Source organism: Macrobrachium nipponense, chromosome 33, assembly GCF_015104395.2.
Source record: "Macrobrachium nipponense isolate FS-2020 chromosome 33, ASM1510439v2, whole genome shotgun sequence".
Taxonomy (NCBI): Eukaryota; Metazoa; Arthropoda; class Malacostraca; order Decapoda; family Palaemonidae; genus Macrobrachium; species Macrobrachium nipponense.
The window spans coordinates 3,973,395-3,992,777 of record NC_087219.1 but is presented as its reverse complement, the minus strand read 5'-3'; the positions used below and the strand labels follow the sequence as shown (position 1 = coordinate 3,992,777).

The 19,383-nt window shown below is 41.4% G+C and overlaps 2 long non-coding RNA genes across 2 annotated transcripts in view; one reads left to right on the top strand and one right to left on the bottom strand.

Annotated features, from left to right (window-relative positions):
• The window catches only part of LOC135202930 (uncharacterized), a 473,176-nt gene extending 464,309 nt beyond the window's left edge, over positions 1–8,867 (bottom strand). Inside the window, exon 1 of the long non-coding RNA XR_010311827.1 lies at positions 8,807–8,867. This is a non-coding gene — a long non-coding RNA (uncharacterized LOC135202930). The remainder of the gene's footprint in view (positions 1–8,806) is intronic.
• A 2,841-nt stretch (positions 8,868–11,708) lies between these two features.
• Positions 11,709–17,620, top strand: LOC135202669 (uncharacterized). The gene is made up of 3 exons (XR_010311777.1): positions 11,709–11,877; positions 16,929–17,103; positions 17,387–17,620. It is a non-coding gene; the product is annotated as an uncharacterized LOC135202669 (long non-coding RNA).
• The last annotated feature ends 1,763 nt before the right edge of the window (positions 17,621–19,383 follow it).

Below are 19,383 nucleotides of genomic sequence, written 5' to 3'. Positions count from 1 at the left end.
GTCGGCCAGGTGGTTAGTACCCATTCCCGCCGCTGGGAGGCGGGTATCAGGAACCATTCCCATTTTCTATTCATAATTTTTATTTCCACTGTCCCCTGAGGGGAGGTGGGTGGGTACTTGATTATATATATCTGCCAGGTAAGTATGAACAAACTTTATTGTATCATAACAATATCATTTTGTTCATGAAACTTACCTGTCAGATATATATATAGCTGAACCCCACCTTTGGAGGTGGGAAGGGACAGAATAGAAGGATTTTGGGAAACAAATGCATGCAGATGATTTACATCTTGGTTCCACCTGTTAGCATAGCTGACTTCGTGATTACTGTCACCCAAGTCTGCTTCTGCTTTACTAGAGTTGCCAGCGAGGTAGAGACCTATAAAGCTGGTGCACTCCAGATGATCTGTCAACGGGGGCGTGACTACAATGTGACTAGACCATATTGACCATACCATGAGGGCTAAGAAGTAAAATAAATATATATATATAAATATATATATCACCACCTGACCAACCTAGCCAAAGTTAAGGTGTGTTAACTAAGGCTTAAGAGTTAAGAAGTCGCCGCGACTCAACAACTAAATTAAGAGCTCTTCCTAACCATTTTCTACAGGATAGGATGAGTGGTACTTCTTGCCCCCAAGAATGTGTCTGCAGACACGTATGGCCCTAGCGAGCAGCAGATCTCATATGCCATCTTCACATCTCGCAGGGAGTGTGAAGCGAACACAGAGTTGCTTCGCTAAAACATGGTACTCAGGATGTTGCTGAGTGCCATGCTCTGTTGAAATGCTTCCGAGGCCGCGCCCTCACCTCGTGAGCATTCAGATAAAAAGATTTTCAAATCTTTGTGCAAAACACAATGAAGGAGCATTTTTGAAAGAACTCCTTAACACTAAAGCCAGGGTGTTCTTCGATATGGGCAAGTCTGGTCTTTTTCGGAACACTGCAGATTGCCCGAATGACTTAGACTTTCTTGAGTTTTATGTAGATAAAACTTGAGAGACCCGACAGGGCACAGGACTCTCTCTGGCTCCTGCCCACTAACTTGTGCCATCCTTGCTTCCAAGCTCCTGGCCCAAGGACAAAACGGGTTTCCATTCTTAGGCCACAATGGAAGGCTTAGAGAGCACACCGCCTTGTGTTCTCTAAAGCCAAAACTTGTGACGATGGCTTAAAATCTCACTAACCCTCTTTGTCGTATCTAGGGTGGTTAGAAGAAGGCCTTCCTGATCACATGCAAGAAGTTAACAGGTAGGAGAGGTTCGAATGCTTTGACATCAAGAACTTCAGACTATGTCTAAGTTCCATATTGAAAGCTTCGATCTGGACATGCACAGTCAGTCCGTCTGTACTAAAGTCAGGTGACCGACCAGTTGACCAGTCAGACGAATCAAGGACAGCAAGGCTGTACCCTGAAGACCATAAGGCACTATTCTTCGCTGAAGGATGAGTGTCTGGACTGCCTGGGCGATTCAATCTAAGCAAACCTTGGGGGTGTATCAACGCAACCCAACGTCGTCAGCGAATCAACTCCTGACTCGAGCTTCTGGTGCCAGGAGAAAGGAGCGAGGAGCAAAAAGGCGATTCAGTCCCGAAGGAAGAATGCCTGACAGTCCAACCTGGTCTCATGTTACACGATCATCGGGGTGTATAAACGCAACCGACTTCGTCAACAAGAAACTCAGGGCTACTATATGTCGCCTGATCTCGCACGAGTGTCTGACTCCGAGAAAACAGGTGAGACAAAAAGTAGATGGTGAGCGAGTTTCGAGATTCCACAGAACTCAAAGATCGTGAAGGGCTTTGTTGTTTGACAGACGCAAATCTCTGAGCCCAAAGGCCGTCAACAACATATTTGCGTATTCTTTAATAGTTGTGACTGCCAGCTTATCCCATTCTTCAGACGGAAATGGAAGACGGTAATATTATTCCTGTCAACATCTCGATAGTCTGAACGTAGTCAGACTCAGAGCGGAGAGGTTATAAGTACCTTTCGAGTTAGAGTAGACTGACTCTCTCGGAAAAGGTCCTTGGAAAGTGAACTAGGAAGTATGTGACCTCTGTGAATCCAGGATCCTGAAGGCCAACATGGGGCGATCAGCGTCATTGTCGCTCCCTGTGACGTCATAAATCCTCTTATTACATTTCCTAAGCGATTGAAAAAGGGGAAAAGAGACTAAACATCCATCCCGATCAATATCATAGGATGGCGTTTAATGGTACCGATCCCGGATCGAGAATAAGGGAGCAGAGAAGAAGAAGCCTCTTCGTCCTCAACATATCGAAGAGAAGAATGAAAGGGCGTCCCTAAAGTCTCCACAACTCTCAACTTACTTCTAAAGAAAGATTCCACTCGGAAGTCAATACTAGTTGCTGCCGTCGATCGAGATGATTCGTACGGACTTTTGCAATCCTGTAACGAACCTCTAGAGGATCGTTACATTATACGCCTGTTGTTATAATAGGCTCTTTCTCGTAAACTCGAACAGGGACCGAGAGAAGATACTTCTTAAGATATGAGAGAGCTGTGGAATATCAGAGTTGATCTGGACCACTGGTTCCCAAAAACTCGTTTCGAGGACTGGAGGGACTACCGAATCGCTTTTACTTCTTTCAGATTAAGATCCAGGACATCTGAAACCCTATCCAGACGTCCGGCACCTTCTTTCTATCACCTCAGGTGATAGACGCACTGAGAGATGTTCAGAATCATTCCTAGATCTAGAATAATATTTCAGTTTCCCGGTAGGAAAAAACTGTGGTCTGAATTGCAGTCTATTCGGGGAAACAAACTTCTTCAGGAAGGAAATGGTCCCCAGCAAGCTCATCCATTCCCTCCCCGAGTATGCTTACTTCCCTAATAAGGCTGCGCTTTGCCTAAGCAGGAGAGCATATAAAAGTGCAATGTTGCGGTAGACTCGTAGTTCTATACCGTGCGGTAACGAGCACCAAAAGGATTAAGAGATAACTCTGTTGAACATAGTAAGGCAAAATGAATGCAACGTTTATTCATTCACGTGAGCGGCGCAACTCTCACGATCGCTCCTAGATACCTCGCTCTTCCCGGCGTATCCCAAGGAAGTTGAAGGTATCGGAGAGACAGACCTGACGCTATCCCCCCGCCCGCTGGCAGGACCAGCGTGCGTGGGGGTCTGCAGCCGATCACCAACCCGCGGTGGGGATCGGTCTGCAGGCCTGGCCGTGCCGCTCACGAGCGGCTCGACTGAGCACGTTGACCCCGGTCCCGTGCGTCAGACGAGCTGCTGCTGGTCGCCCTATCCGCGCGGTCCCTGTGGGAGCAGCGGTCAGGTGACTTGCAGAGCTTGCTTTCGCGGTGAGAGTCCTCACGGCGCGTCAAACCGCTGGTACCAGCCAAGGCTGGTACCGATGGTTGGGGGGACCTATTCCCAGCCTCAGCCCGTGGCTGGTCAGAGAAAGTCACGTCTACCAAGGTTACCAGCTGGTCGCTGTGAGAGCGGCCGCTGGCCTGGCGAGAGTCACATGAGCGGCTCTCACCAGCTTCTGCTCCGTGCCGCGGTCCTGGCGCCAAAATTTTGGCTATACAGTACGCTCTTCCACCGGAGATCGTATACTCGGAACTTTTCGCGAACGAGAGACCGAGCCGGAACCTGGCGTAGCGGCAGCGCCGCAAACACCAGGCGAGGAAGTACCGGTGGTAGTCGGTACGCCTCTGGTCCCCGTCTTCTTCTTCCTTGTGGAAGAGGAGACGGACCCTGTTCCCGAAAGAGCAGGAGGACCGGCAGAAGAACCCCCCCATCCCACTGCGTGGAACGAGCCCTTAGAAGTTCCCGAAGGAGTCTTCTTAGGGGGAAAACCAGGGTTACCAGCTGGTCGCTGCGAGAGCGGCCGCTGGCCTGGCAAGAGTCGCCTGAGCGGCTCTCACCAGCCTTCTGCTCCGTGCCGCGGTATGGCGCCGAGCGAACTCTGGCGCCGAATCTTTGGCTACACGGTCTCCCGAGGGAGAGCGTGCACTCGGGATCTCCCGCGAATGAGAGACCGAGCCGGAACCTGGCGTAGCGGCATCGCCGCTAGCACCAGGCGAGGAAGTACCAGTGCTAACCGATACTCCTCTGGTCCCCGTCTATCTCTTCCTTACGGAAGGGGAGACGGGCCCCGCTCCCGAAGGAGCAGGAGGAGCAGCAGAAGGACCCCCCGTCCCACCGGGGTGGGACAGGCCCTTAGAAGTTCCCGAAGGAGACTTCTTAGGGGGGGAGGCAGCCTTCTTCTTCTTCAGCTTATGGGCCTTAGAAGTCGAAGGGGAAGAGGCAGCAGCAGACGATGAAGATGAAGATGACACCTTCCTCTTCTTCTTCCTCTTCTTCGTCAGCTCACGCAGGACAGTCGTCAGGTCCTCCATCCAGGCCGGAGTCGGGGCTATTGCCGAAGCAACATGGCCCGACTGCACCTGTCCGGAAGGACCTGGGACTGGGGAAGACACACCATGGGCAGGACCAGCATGGACAGGCGCAGGAACCAGGAGCGACAGGAACAGCAACCAGCTCAGGAGCGGCAAGAACAGCAGCAGCGGTAAACACAGAAGGGACAGCCAAGCCAGTAGCGGGAACCACATCAGCGGCAGGTACGGCAGGCCCAGCCATCGCCTCGTAGAATCATCGGCAGCCAGCGGGAACCTGGGTACTGGCAGCCGGTCCAGGGGCGAGCTGCTGGAACAGCGGAAGTCTGGGGCAGGCAACACGAAGAAAACACAGGCGGCGACCGGCCCTAGTAGCGGCAGACGGCGTCACCGACACAGCATGGGGAGGTAGACCAGCGGGGGGAAGCAGCATAAGCGGCCGTGGAGGTTGTAGTGGAGACCGCTCCAAGGTCACCGCCCCAGACCTCGCTAGACGCTGCAGCATATCGTGGATGCTAGGCACGCCCTGCAGCCGCAGTGGTCCATACCTGTCCAAGGTGGTCTCCCACGGATGTAGCACCTGCGGTAGCACAGACAGATTAGTAAGAGGGGTTCCCTCACGCACGGGGGGGAGACATGCCCCATCCCGAACGCAAGGAAGACCCCAAATACAAAATACGAGGAAGCTGAGCGGGGGGCAGGAAAGAAGACGAAGAATCGGATACCAAGGGAGTCGCGGGAGAGCTTTCCGACGACTTCCTGGCAGACCTTCGCTTCCCCTACCCCCGCACAGCAGTGAAAAGTAATATGAAAATGAAACAGAATACTGCACTTGCGATTCACTTCATAGAACTTAAAGGGGGGAAAGATCAATTCCCGGGTAAGAGCGGAAACTTGATCCATAATAATATGATGCTATCATAAAATATATATGAAAATGAAACTGAATACTGCACTTACGATTCACTTTCACATAAAATAAATCGTAAGGATCAATTCCCGGGTAAGAGCGGAAATTGATCCAAAATTAAATTTGGTGCAATTAAAAAAATGAAAATGAAAAGAATACTGCATTGCGAATCCACTTCATTGCATTCTATCATACAAAATAAGAGGCTCGTGCCGAGCGCAATCACGCTCTCGGCAACGAACGCACAGGGCAAAAAAAAAAAAAATGAAAAGAGTACTTACATCTTTCATTACACACTTTCGCCCAAAATACATGACTCGGCGCGAGGGGGCCCGCCCTCGGCACCGAGACATAATTCAAGGGTATCAATTTCATGAAAAGAGCAGAAATCGCCGCATCTACGGCGATAGCTCCATGTTGGCTCATAATTAAGTACAGGTACTATCCGACTTACAACCTACTCGACATACGACCACTCATACTTACAACCTTACTTCAGAGACAGTTGACCATTGAGTTACTTGGCACTGCGCCATCTCATGAGAACTCTCATCACTCAGGCATGAGAACTCTCATCACTCAGGCAGCATCAGTTTGAGTTACCCTGCCCAATCTGCAGCATCATTTGGTATTAACTGTACTGTAGACTGAATTGCAAACCAATTTACGTAAGAATCGACTTCTGAAATGCATGCAAGAACCTAACCCCATTGTAACTCAATGCCTGATTGTATGTAATATATACTATAACATAAATGATTAAAATGTATTAGTAGAAGTACATTATGGTAAAAAGATTGAAATAATGATTGTACTTTACATTACAGTACTAAGTAGGCACTTATATAGCAAAGGTTTGATAGTACTATACCCTACCCAGTATGTTGGCCACTTTCTAAGGTTCGACTTACATCCATTCCGACTTACAACCAGTGGGTCGGAACCAAACTTGGTTGTAAGTAGGATAGTACCTGTAATGAAAATGAAAACAGTGTACTTACAGTTTCATTTTCAAGTCAAACAAACCATTAGTAGAAAACACAATATAAACAAAGCATACGACGATGAAGCGGGCAGAGAGCGATGACGAACACGTCCTTCACACCCGCGGCCGAAAGCAAAAGTGATTCTTCACCTCTAGGGCGCACGGGCGCGCGCACGATCGGACAAGCAGTTAACTACCGTTCTCCCCTTGTTCGAAGCTTACGACCGTCCCAGCTGCCGCTAGTTACCTTCCTATTGTTAAAGGACCGAGGGTTTGTATTACGTATCGGAACAAATGTACGTCACCAATATGCAGGAAAAGTAAAAAACCCTTCAAAAAACCATGAAGAAAGTCCACAGAGCAGAAATCCAATTGAAGAGGTGTGATGATGTCATACCTGTTTACCGGAAGTGAGCGGTAACTAGTTACCTACACTAATGATGGCGGCGCCACCGAGAAATTTGAAAGTTAGTCTGCCGTGCAAAGGAATCCTACAGCTGAACAAATGCTTGGTAAGACTGAATAAAAATCCAGGATAACAGGGGAACTGTACTGTACACACACTCAAGGGCCAATGTCACAGCAACCACAATTCTGATGGTTAGGATAGCCTACACAAGGAGATAACCAACCGTCCACTGCTGTAATCTATTATCGTTTGCTTTTAGCGCAGAAAAAGAAAAAATGATTAAAAAGAATGATACTCCTTTCATGTCAAAGGACACTCCCCTCTGAAACAAGAGATTCCTCAAACATCAACACCACACAGCCTCCAACCCTTTTCTTCATCCAATAAACTAGTGAAAAGGGCAAAGCTGGGGGAATATGTACCAGGAAAGAAAATACAAAGGGCAAACCTCCAAAGTTTCTTCTCGGTAAATTCTCCAAAACATAAGCGTAAATGTCAAATAAATATACTGTCACTCTCTTACATTAAAGGGCGAGAATAAGTGAAAAGGGTGTAGATAAACCCTTGTCAAATACCCTTAACAGGCAAAGGGGAAAGGCATCTAGCAAGGCTTATCACAAAAAGTGGGTTTGTTTATTAATTAATAATACCAATTAAATAATATAAAACACAGTTTATTCAAAAAGAAAAGAAACAATAAAGAAAGATCCCATCAGGAAATTGTGACTACCTAACAACCAGTCAGCAACAACTCACAAACATACTTCCTCCCTCAAAGACGGCCAGAAGTAAATTGGAGTGTTTACCTCTGGGCAGGTGGGTCTCCCCACCTACCAGCAGTAGTTATTGCCTAACCACCTTGTTCAAGAATTTAATGACAAATACTAGACCAGCTGATCCAGTCTTGCCCGCTTGTTGATCCACCCTCTGAAAAAGTACTTAAACACGTCCCGACACCAGACATGGGCACCTGTCATGAGTCATCGGTGGTGGAAGCAACACCTCGAGACCTCTACTCTCCTTTCAAAGTAAGCAAAAGTACTTTTTTAGAGAGTGGATCAATAAGCGGGCAAGACTGGATCAGCTAGTCCACTCAGTTGTTTCCCTTATGTCTCTTGTCCACTCAGTTGTTTCCCCTATGTTTCTCAGTCAAAAAAAAAATACATAGTAATATACCTAGCTAGTAGCTGAGTAGGAGTCATCCAAAACTTTATAGCTAAAGCCAAGAAAACAGAACAAGGAGAGTTTATGTGAGGCTGCATCCTAACGTAAACTTCCCTACCATAAACTAACCTTGAGTCTTGGGTCGTTACTTGTGGAATTGGAAGAGAGAATTTAGGGTCACAGGGCAACAGCTGGGCCCTAGCCTATGAGGTCATTTAATGCTGAAGGGGAAATTCAAAGTAAAATTATGTGAAAAGTGTTACAGGAAGAAGACCTCGCAGTTGCATTAGGCTGTTAAGAGTGGAAAGTCAGTAGGAAGAAAGAGAATATGAACGGCGATCAAGTCGAATAAATGAAACCTGCAGGGGACGTTACTTACTACCTAGTAGTACTAGGTAGTACTAGGCGTCACCCAGTTCTTTATCAGTCATCACAGCCTTCGACCACTCATCTATGCCTTACCTAGAAATCGAACATCCCATTCGTCCAAACAAATTGAAAAACCTATGAGAGAAAGCCATTAGTAGGTACTTAGTACTTCAAACTGACAGAAGCCTAGCAAGGTTAGTATAACATACCTACTAGCCTAGGGTGGTCAATTCCAAATCAAATCAAATAGCATACGCTCAGGCCTATTCACGTAATTCACCTCATACAAGTAGGCGGTTGTCGTATTCAAACACACCAGACACCTAAATTACCGTCTTAGACACTAAATAACACATCTTCAAATCAACATCGCGAAACAACGATTTACAATCTTACGACGATCACGGCAGTTATCGAAGTTATGTACCTAATAACAAAGAAAGAATGGTTCATTTTCTCTCAAATTATAGATCTAATATTATATAACCTATATAAGAATATTCCTCACCTTTTGGCGATTTATCTTAAGAGGCTTATAAAAATAATTATGGAAGTTGAAACAAATAAAAGGAAGAGCATACTTACGATTACGAATCTGATGACGTCACATTCCTTCTTGAGTGCAGACTGCAGAAGAGGGTGACATATCCAAAGTTAAGACTTTTAAGTCTTTTAAGGTAAGTAAGAGATTATATGAAATTTTCTCTCTTCTGTTGTATTGTTACCGTCCACTTCAACAATGTTTTCTTTTAGACACACTTTTGAACCTTTATCTTCATGAAGGTTCCTGTAGGTGACAGACCAAGACTTGCAAATATCTCTTTATGTGCCTTGAAAAGTCATGAACATTCTGACAAATCATAACGAATTCATGAATTTGTGTTTGTTAGCATAAGACATAGTCTATTTCATACTTCATTTTAACAAAATAAGGATTTTTTTTCGTCATAAATTACTTCGGTTTATTTACAGCATTTTTATAAATACCTTTTACAATTCTCTCTCTCTCTCTCTCTCTCTCTCTCTCTCTCTCTCTCTCTCTCTCTCTCTCTCTCTCTCTCTCTCTCTCTCTCTCAGTGGGTTCAAATTAGGATTGATAAACCAGCAGACAGAGAAGGGTTAATATGCATAATTCCGTTAGGAATGTTTCTTCAAATCCTAATAAAATTAAATGACCGAGAAATCCACATGTGCACTGTCAGAGAGAGAGAGAGAGAGAGAGAGAGAGAGAGAGAGAGAGAGAGACGAGAGATGAGCGAGGAGGAGAGAGAGAGAGAGAGAGAGAGAGAGAGAGAGAGAGATTAAAACTGTGCCCCCGCACACCAAATATTAACGCTACTGTATCGTTGGCAAAAGGGTTTTTACAAGCCATACAAGGGAATGTATGAAGAAACTTTGTAAGCCCCGCTAGACAATTATTGTGGAGCTTAATGGTCTGGAATAAGATTTATTGCTTTAATACCCGCCCAGAAGTTATTTATCGTTGAAGAAATTTTGCTTCCCAATGGCCTCATTGTTGAATGTTCTTCTACTGTTTATTGTTGCTCTATTTACCATCCTAAACAGTTACACGAAATCTACGGGCTTACTATTCAACAGAAGCTAAGACCTAGACCCACGTTTCACCTTCCCTTTGAAATACTCGAGCGATCTCTGAAAAAAAAGTGGAAATATTAATGCACCGAATAAATTATATGAAAGCTGAAAATAAACATGCCTGACATCAACAAGAGGTTGGCAAAGAAAGCCTGCTGTCTACTGTCAAGTTCTGTATTCGTGATGAACTGACTTTGTAAACAACAAAAAGGACATTAAAGTTTCTTGCTTGGTTAAAGAATGAGCATACACAGCACTCCAATTACCAGATATATTATTTATAGTTCCGTTTCCTCTGCATGCAGTTGAGTCCTTTGCTCAAGAAGGTGGTCAGTTCTTCAACAGCAGTCAAAAGAACAGGATCGTTCTTTGCAGACAGGTCCCAAGAGGCAGGTAGTCAAAGGGAAGTTCCTTTAGGCCGAAGTAGCGCAATATCAAGACAGTAGGCTCTTAGATCTTCAAGAAAAAAAATTCATACTACCATTTGGAAGAAAGTGACTAACCCAAGGACATATAAGTCGGTATAACATTCATTTATAGAACATTTCTTTCCGTTTTGCATAGTTCCTGAAATTTTCTTTTTTTTTTAATTACTATCTGAGTTTAAAAAAAAAAATTGAAAAGAACATCTAATCCTTAAACAATTTGCTCATATAAACAGGAAACAGCTTAAAAATTTGTCTACGTTGTAAGGTGGTAAACATGATGTGTACGATATATTTTCTGTACAACTCTGCATGGTGCTGCTGATTGAACCATTGACCCCTATATAAGTTTGAAGGTTCCTTTATAAACATGCTATAAAAAATAGTAAATGTCACTATTACGATTGCATTCATTTCCCATTTTTCTTCTTCTCGTCCTCTTAGGTTTAGGCTGGATAGGGAAGCCGAATTCTCTGCTGCAGTTACTAGCCTTTTATCAAAAACTATTAATGATAATGATATATTTTTTTAAGGATTGCCATCAGCATCTGCCCAACACTCAAGACGACTGAAGTTCAGTAGTCCTAATTCAGCATAGCCAACAGCACTCAGGCCCCAATAATAAAACATGGCAGTTGTTCCCAATGCCGTGGTAGCATTGTTCGTCGCCATGTCATTTGTGACAACAAACCTAGCACTTGAAGACTACATTAACGACGCCGTCTGCCTGCCGAGTTTCATATCTACGCCCTTGACCACGGTCAAGTGGCCTAACATCTCTGCATATGCTTCTGTCCAGGTCAACGTTTCGTCCAAGATCCTCTGTGGGTCTGTGGCTAACATGGAACAGTCTCTCTCCTTCTCTTTCCTTTCCAAGTTATTTTTTATTTAGTGGAGTGTTTTCCTTTTAGTTAATCTTGACAGTTTTGATAGTTTTATCTGCATTATCTTCTTAGGAAATTCTACGGCAAGCTTTAATGGAATATATTGTTTTTGTGTAAAATGGTAAATAGATACAGAGAGAGAGAGAGAGAGAGAGAGAGAGAGAGAGAGAGAGAGAGAGAATGCAACTAAATTGGACTAACATTTGATAAACAAATGAACCACAGTATGCAGGAATATCTTCAGTTTCACTGCCAAACTCAGTAGGTATACTATTCTTGTACTCCAGAAGATAGTCATGCCAGGCATGGGTACAGATTAAATCTGTGTAATATCTAAGCAAAGATCTAGGTAGACCTTGGATAGCAACAGGCAAAAGACTGTTTGTTAAACTGAAGATCCTTCCTGTATGTTAACTTGAAAAAAATCTATTGATGCTTCAGTTCGTAAATTAATGCTCAACCCCTTTGTAGTCCTTTCTGACTGCACACATTTCTCTTAAATGTTATCTCCTGGTTGGCCACTTGGTGCAAACTTTTTCTGCAGTAGGCTATCAGACACCAAAAATCAAGAATGGAGTCGTTGCAAAAAAATTTTCATTCTTACAGATGGCACGTGTACCCTGTATGGTCTAACGAATGGAACTGCAACACAGAATACTTACTACCACAGCCGTATAAATCTTCCACCGGATAACTCCCTTGAGGAAGTCGCGCGGAGAAAGCCAACATTTTCAACTCTGCAATATGGAAGGTTCAATTGTTCCTTTGTTTGGTTTTATGTACAGCCCTGCTTCTTATATTTTATAATTCGCTTTTAGTGTTTTCTCATCAGTATCGTACCTGCTGCAGAATAGGAGTCTAGTTCTTTTTAAAATTTGCTTTCTTCTTGTATTATCTTCACTTCAGGCGGTATTTTGTTGTTCAGTCTTGGTGCGCAATGTACAAAAAGTTCTCTCGGCTGACTTACAACTTGTTCTAGGTTCGAATAGCATGTATGCTTCATTTGCATGTCTGATCACAATATTCATTTCTGGTCTAAAGAAACTTAAGAAGTTTCTGAGATATGTTAGTTCCCCATATTGTAGTGCTTTAAAGACTGTAAGAAGTATTTTGTTCTTGCTTTTACTGGGAGCCAGTGTAGCTCGATTAATGCTGGGGTTATTCTGTCAATGTAACGTAATCCTTTCATTAATCTGACGGCTCTATTTTGAACTCCTTGCAATTTTCTGAGTAGGTAGTTAGGGAGACCGTAGTACATAACGACGCAGTAGTCAAGCCTTGAAACGGGTCACAAAATTGCTGTTTTCAGAGTATCTCCGTTTAAGTATTTTCTGATAAATGAAAAGTTTCTAATATGATAGTTACTACAAGTTTTTACAATATGCAATATATGATTTTGCATCGATATCTTATTCAATAGATACTCCTAAGTTCCTCACTGCTGCTATAATGTTCATGGATAACGAGCCAATATTGTTATTCTTTTGAAGTGTTCACATTTTCTTCGTGCACCATCGGATCCAAATAACATACACTCAGTTTAGTCTTCATTGAGTCTTAGTTTCTTCTTTCATTATAGCATCAGTTTTACTAATGGGATCTTCTGCCGTTTCAAAAGAAAAATAGAACTGATTACCATCAGCACACAGTTTATCAACTAACCTTGTGCTTGTTTAGGATTCTAGATAATTCAATTGTGTAAATGCCAATGGCTGTGGACCCAGGACGCTGCCTTGGGGCACTCCTTTAGTTAGGCTTTTCATTTCTGATTTCACATTTTATATAATCACTGTAACCTTCCTGGTTTTTTCCTAGATAGCTTTTGTACCGTTGGAGTACATCATCTTCAATGGCTACTGCTCTCAGGGCTTCAAGCAGCATATTACTGCCAACTGTGTCAAATGCTGCGCTTAGGTCGAGCGTAACCAGGATACCACATTTTCCACTTTCCATAATTTTTATCATATCATTTGTAATTGCGCACAATTTAGTTTTGTTGACTGTTTTCTTTTTCTGTAAGCTGACTGATCATCGGGAATAACGTTCGTGAACTACCGTTTCTATAAGTTTTGATGAGTACGATAGATTCGACATTGACCTACAGAAGCTAAAATTTTCTTTATCACATCTTTCTTTGTAAGCCAGCTTTATACAAGCAAGCTTTTCACTATTTGGGAAAGATACTTATGCTAAACACATTTGGACAATATCCAAACATAGCTCCACAACTGATTAGAGTTTTTTTTTTCTCTTTACCTCTTTTAAGTCACTTATGGGAAACGTTATTTTCATAGTAGATGTCTTTTTTTTCTTTTTTTTTTTTCTCATCGTTTTCTCGAAGTCATTCATGTTCAGTTCTTCAAACTTACCGAATTTCCTATGACTCAATATGGTAACCGGGAGATCAGAATGGACCTTTTCTAAACTATGACAGATTCTTTAAATTTTTTCTTCGAAGTTGTTCACAAAGTTATCAGCCAGGTTCTTGTGGTCACTAGTTGCATCAGGTAGAACTTTTTCTTTCTTGAGTCCTAATATTCCAGCTAAATTATCATGGATTTTTTTTTTCTTTTTTAGGATTTTCCTCTTCACTAAATATTTTATTGTAGTGCATTTTGTTGGTTTTCATAATCAAGTCGCTGTACTGATTTCCGACTACTTTATACGTTGATCAATTTCAATTTTTTCTTGACGTTTTCGATTTTTTTTTACATAGTTCTTCCATTTTTCTTTTCTTCTTCTTAGCTTCACATAATTCACCGTTAAACCATTTAGTATTTTCTTTAACTATTATTTGCCTTGTCACTTCTGGACATTTGTCGTTGTAGCTTGATGCTAATATACTTTGGCTGTAGACTGTTAAACCACTGACCCATCCTGGTCTCCTGTCGAGGTATTTCTCAAATTACACTTGCACCTCTGGCTAGTTTCTCTTATCTTCTTTATGATCTCAACAATAATTTCATCAGCTTTAAAGTTGGTTTTGTTTCTGTAAGTAATAGTTTTTTTTTTTTTACTGCATAGCCTTTCCGTATATTTATACTAATGTGACTAGTTTAGGTATTGGAAATATCACGCATACAGCAGCTCAACTATTATGTCACTCGCAATCTCATTGTTTTTGCTTTGCATCACTAAGTCGATGGTATAGTTCAATAACGATGTCGGTTTCTTCACAACATTTACAAGATCGAGGCTTTCAAGTCACTCTCTGAATTCTTTGACATAATTGTCATCATTATTTTCTAGATGCAGGATGAAGTCCCACAAATCAGTGTATTTTTGTTATCAGCTAACAAGTTTAAGAAGTCACCGAATTCGTCTAGGAACGATTTCTTTCTTACGTGCGCTTTGTGGTTTGTCAACTGTTATCATTTGTGTGTGTTTTTTATGTGTAATTTTAGTGTTTATATATACAAATGCATTGAACACATTTTGATTCCACCAACTTGTTTTCTCTTGGTACACAGTAAAAGTTGCGAGTACCTGGTGTCATTTCGTTTATTTTAAAATAACCACTTACATTATTGCTCATCCAAGCCTCCGCTAGCTTACATACATCTAGATTGTGATCATTTATAAGATTTCTAATAGTGTTAGTTTTATTTCCTACTTACTGTATGCTTATCAAATTCCACAGAAGATTGTTAGTCAAAGCCATGATCCGTTTTTTCCTCTTTATATACTATGCACTTATTCCCATCGCGTGCTTTAGATTCAGTTTCACTGTGGCCTTTCTTTTTACAATTTTTACACTTTAAGGTGGTTCTAGCACTTTCATTTGATGTGTGATTTTCACTGCATTTAGGGCAAACGTGGTTATTTCTATTTCTACAGTTTGTTGCACTACGACCAAATTCCTAACATTTATAGCATTGCTAGGCACACTGCAGCGGATATACAGCGTACACAACTTCTCAACTCTATCACAGGTAGCCTTTCGTACTTGTGGTGTGCATTTAATGACACAGTGCTTATATTTGTCAACTTTGGCTTTCATTTCGTTTACAATTTTCAGGTCGTCGTCGTCTTCAGAAACGAGAGCACTTATCCATAGAATTTTCTTGATAATGTTGTTGACAATGTCATCTTCGTCCTTCGGAACATATACTTCTGCCTTTTCTAAGTTTTCCTTTTCTGGAAATCTTTCAAATGAGTGTCCATCTCTTGTTATTTTTACTTTTTCAACTGGCGTCGCTATTTCACTCATAATTTGCTTCTTTTCATCTGTTGCTGAGCTCTCTTCGTCTTTACATTTGATTAAAAGCACTTTTTTTTCTCTTGAATGAGTCTGCATAAGTTTTGTCCATATTTGTCATAATCTTTACATCTTTATCAACATTGTCAATTTTGCATTGAATTTCATCTATGTTGGTCATGACGTCAGTAGTTTTTCGAGCCGAATCCTGAATCAGCTCTGCGAATACATTAGTGTTTGCTTTTATTTCTTCACGCTCATCTTCAGTGAGTTTCATTTGTGTTCTTTGTTCAGGCCGTTGTAATTGTTACAGATATACAATACGTTGTCACTCGAAAGTATACCTGTGTATTTGCTCTCAATTCCCTAACATCTGCAGTGGAACCATAGAGTACCACACCTGTCACAGCAAGTAGCTTCCTCAACAACTTCATCGGAGCAATGACCACAGGTTGTTGCTGACTCGCTCTTTATTTGGGTTCACTCATCTTCATTCTGCCTCGTTCCATCTTTATATGCTCTTCTCATAATTTCTTGATAAAGTTTATTTGTTATTCTAAGCTTTCCCGTTCTTGTTTTCAATTCTACAATATTTGATTTCTCTTTTTCCTTTCGCCTCTTGGTTTTCGCTTTGAGCATCGCACTGAGTTTGCACTTGACGATACAGAGCACTGCTCAGACACGTCCCTCTGGCACGAACGCTACGGAGTAGCAGTTTCTTAGATATGTTGGTTCCCCCATAGTCTAGTGCTTTAAAGACTGTAGGAAGTATTTTGTATTCCTCATTGGACGAGAGGGTTACGTGCTCACCTACCGATTCATTAGTCGTGAGTTTGATTCCCCGCTCTGCCAACGTGGAATCAGAGGAATTTATTTCTGGTGATTAGAAATTCATTTCTCGATATAATGTGGTTCGGATCCCACAATAAGCTGTAGGTCCCGTTGCTAGGTGACCAACTGATTCCTAGCCACGTAAAAATATCTAAATATCTAATTCTTCCGGCCACCCCTAGGAGAGCTGTTAATCAGCTCAGTGGTCTGGTAAAACTAAGATATACTTAACTTACCTGGGAGCCAATGTAGCTCGATTAGTGCTGAGGTTATTCTGTCACGGCAACGTAATCCTTTTGTTAAATCCAGCGACTATATTTTGAATCTCTTGCAATTTTCTTAGTAAGTAGTTAAGAAGACCTTAGCATATAACGTTGCAGTAGTCAAGCCTTGAAACTGGTAACAAATTGCTCTTTTCAGGGTATCTTCGTTTATATTTTCTCATAAATGCAATGTTTCTCATATGATAGTTAAGGGTTTTTATAATACGCACTATATGTTTTTTCCTCGATATTTTGTCATCAATAGGTACTCCTAAGTTGCTCACTGCCGCTATAATGTTTACGGATGAAGAGCCAATAGTTATTCTTTTGAAGTGTTCATATTTCCGTCGTTCGTTATCAGATCAAGTTTTTGGTAGGCAGAGTTAAGCCATATTTTGGTGTATAAGGCTGGATTAAATGCAGCCATATTTAGTTCAGCCTGTGGGGGATAAGGCCTCTCTTATGAACGCTAAGCAAACTGTCATTAACTCCTGAGTTTCTGTTCTGCAGCCAATTCGCTAGCTTAGCGGTTGACGGAGACTTAACTGATACTACAATGTACCACTCCGGTCTTTTTGTCAAGCCCTGGTGGCAAGTTGACCTCACAGAAGAGAGAGTCATTTTCCAAGTCCAGATCTTCCCAAGGCAACATACATTTTATTTTAAAAGGTTCACGTCTATGGAGGTAAGATTTTTTTTATTATTATTATTATTCAATAAGACCTTTAAAGAACTTGAAATTTGCTTGCAGGCTCCCCATAGAAGTTTTGAAATACATTTCTGCTTGAATAGGTCTAGGTAACTCAGTGATAAAGAGAAAGGCCAGATGCGTCTTTAATAAACTATCTTTTCCGAATGCTTGGCTTTCTTTTCAAAACGATTACGATTATCTTTGAGAGACATTACTATAACACTCCTTCTAAAGTGAGAAGTTTATAGTAATCCTTGTCCATTTATCTTCATTCCAGGTTCGAGTGGGAAGAGCGTACAAGGATGATGGCAATTTAACATCTTACTTTCTCCTCTGCTCATACCTGAAGGTATACGAAAGAGCGGAAGGCCACATTCTGTGTTCAAGCCATACTGGCATTGTTGGCAGATACGTCAGTATACAAAAAGTTACCGCTGAAGCCACTTACATGCAATTCAATGATGTGAATGTATTCGTTCTGAAGAAATAATTGATTTAAGTTAGACCTATCCTGCCCTACCATTTTTTTACCAGCTCAAAGGTTGTTTCTGATAAAGATGTCAGTTCCAATATTTTCTGAAAATCAGACAATCCTTTATTTCGAGATTCCTCTTGTTTTATCTTTAACATTACACCTACAAGAATGATGCTAATGATTTGTTTTTTCTTAAAAAAAATGTAGGTTTTAATCTTCATGTGATATTTCACTGATATTACATAACGCTGGACCAGAATAGTTACTGTTTGTGTGAGCAAAATATCAATGTCCGTTTTAACCACTGTCATTTAATCATAGTCTGTCTCTCTCTGTATCACTTGTCAGTCGTGTTTTGCTATCAGACATTTTCACAAAGGTAAATTATTATTGTTACTGAAGGAATGAAGAGACAATAACAATGAGGTTTCGGTAAACAAAAATAGATTTTAGTATTCAAGGCAAACCGGTAACCATAACCAATGTCAGACCTCAGGCAAGTGTGTTTGCCGTAACCCAAATACCAAGGGCTAAAGGGATTTGCTGAAGCTGAATTCATTTCTATAACTCAAGTGCAATTGACCAATTCGCGTGGCCAATCTTAGTCCCACGACGTTGTAATAAAATTCACTGATTACACAGATACTATCATTACACACACACCCGCTTCAGTCCCAGGTAGGCCTATCTCTAAAAATGTCGGCGTTAGTTCCAAGGCCACGCCATGATACAGATGTTTCTTCTCCAATTTTATGTAATACGATAGATTTTTGGGGTTCCACGAGGCTGAATTATCCAGAATTTGTTGTTTTCTGTTTCGCTTGTCCTCTAAACTGTTAGTTTTATTCAGTATATACACGCACAGGTGTACCAGTCTCACAATTCAGGCCTTGAAAGAGAGTAAACAAGTGCATTACTACCCTAGTAATCGACTAATTCATTTATTACAGTATTTAATCAATAATTTTATGTTTCTAAGAGTTTATCTTTTCTTTCTGTATTTCCTGTCATTTTCTATAACTTCTTTCAAATGAATAACATAGTCTTTGGAAGCTTGAATTTTAGGACAATAGCCCATGTGGGCTGTTTCATATGAATATAGGGTTCATCCTCTGCACAATAATCATAATAATGATAACATCTCTATTATATGTTTACATTAGCAATAAAATTAAGGAAATAACAGTTTTGATTTTGTGTAGGCAGTCCAATAAATACCCTCTGAAACACATTATCATACAATAATTTTGTTTTGAAGGAAAGGATCAATGAAACAATGTAATGTCACGTAACATTTCAACTTTGGTTGAAGTCAGTCTGGTAGAGACGGTAGCTTGGAGTATCGGCCTGCAAGAGGCCATTTTCATTAATAATATAACCTTTAAAAGTCAGTCTCTGGTAATGAAAACCAAATCCCACTTGGAAAACTATAATCCTTTCCTAAAACTAAGCCTTTTGGACACTAAACAGATATGCTAACTTAGATATTTCAATTGGCAGTCAGTTTTCTCAGTTTCAGCTGATGAGTGATTCCAGGGACAGTAATACTGGACATTATGCTGAATAACAGCGACTTAATGCATAACGTCGACTTTTCATAACCAACTTGAATTACAAAATTACGAAAATAGCTTTGACAGCAACAAGAAGATCGTAAAAAATGCGAAAAATGTTCAGCCTTGTGAAGGCTTTCCCCAAAAAAACATTAACACCGAGAAATTGTTCTTTGTCGGTAACTATAAACACTTGTTTGCGTATGTACATCAGATGATTATTGCCGCTCTTGTAACAAAAAAAAA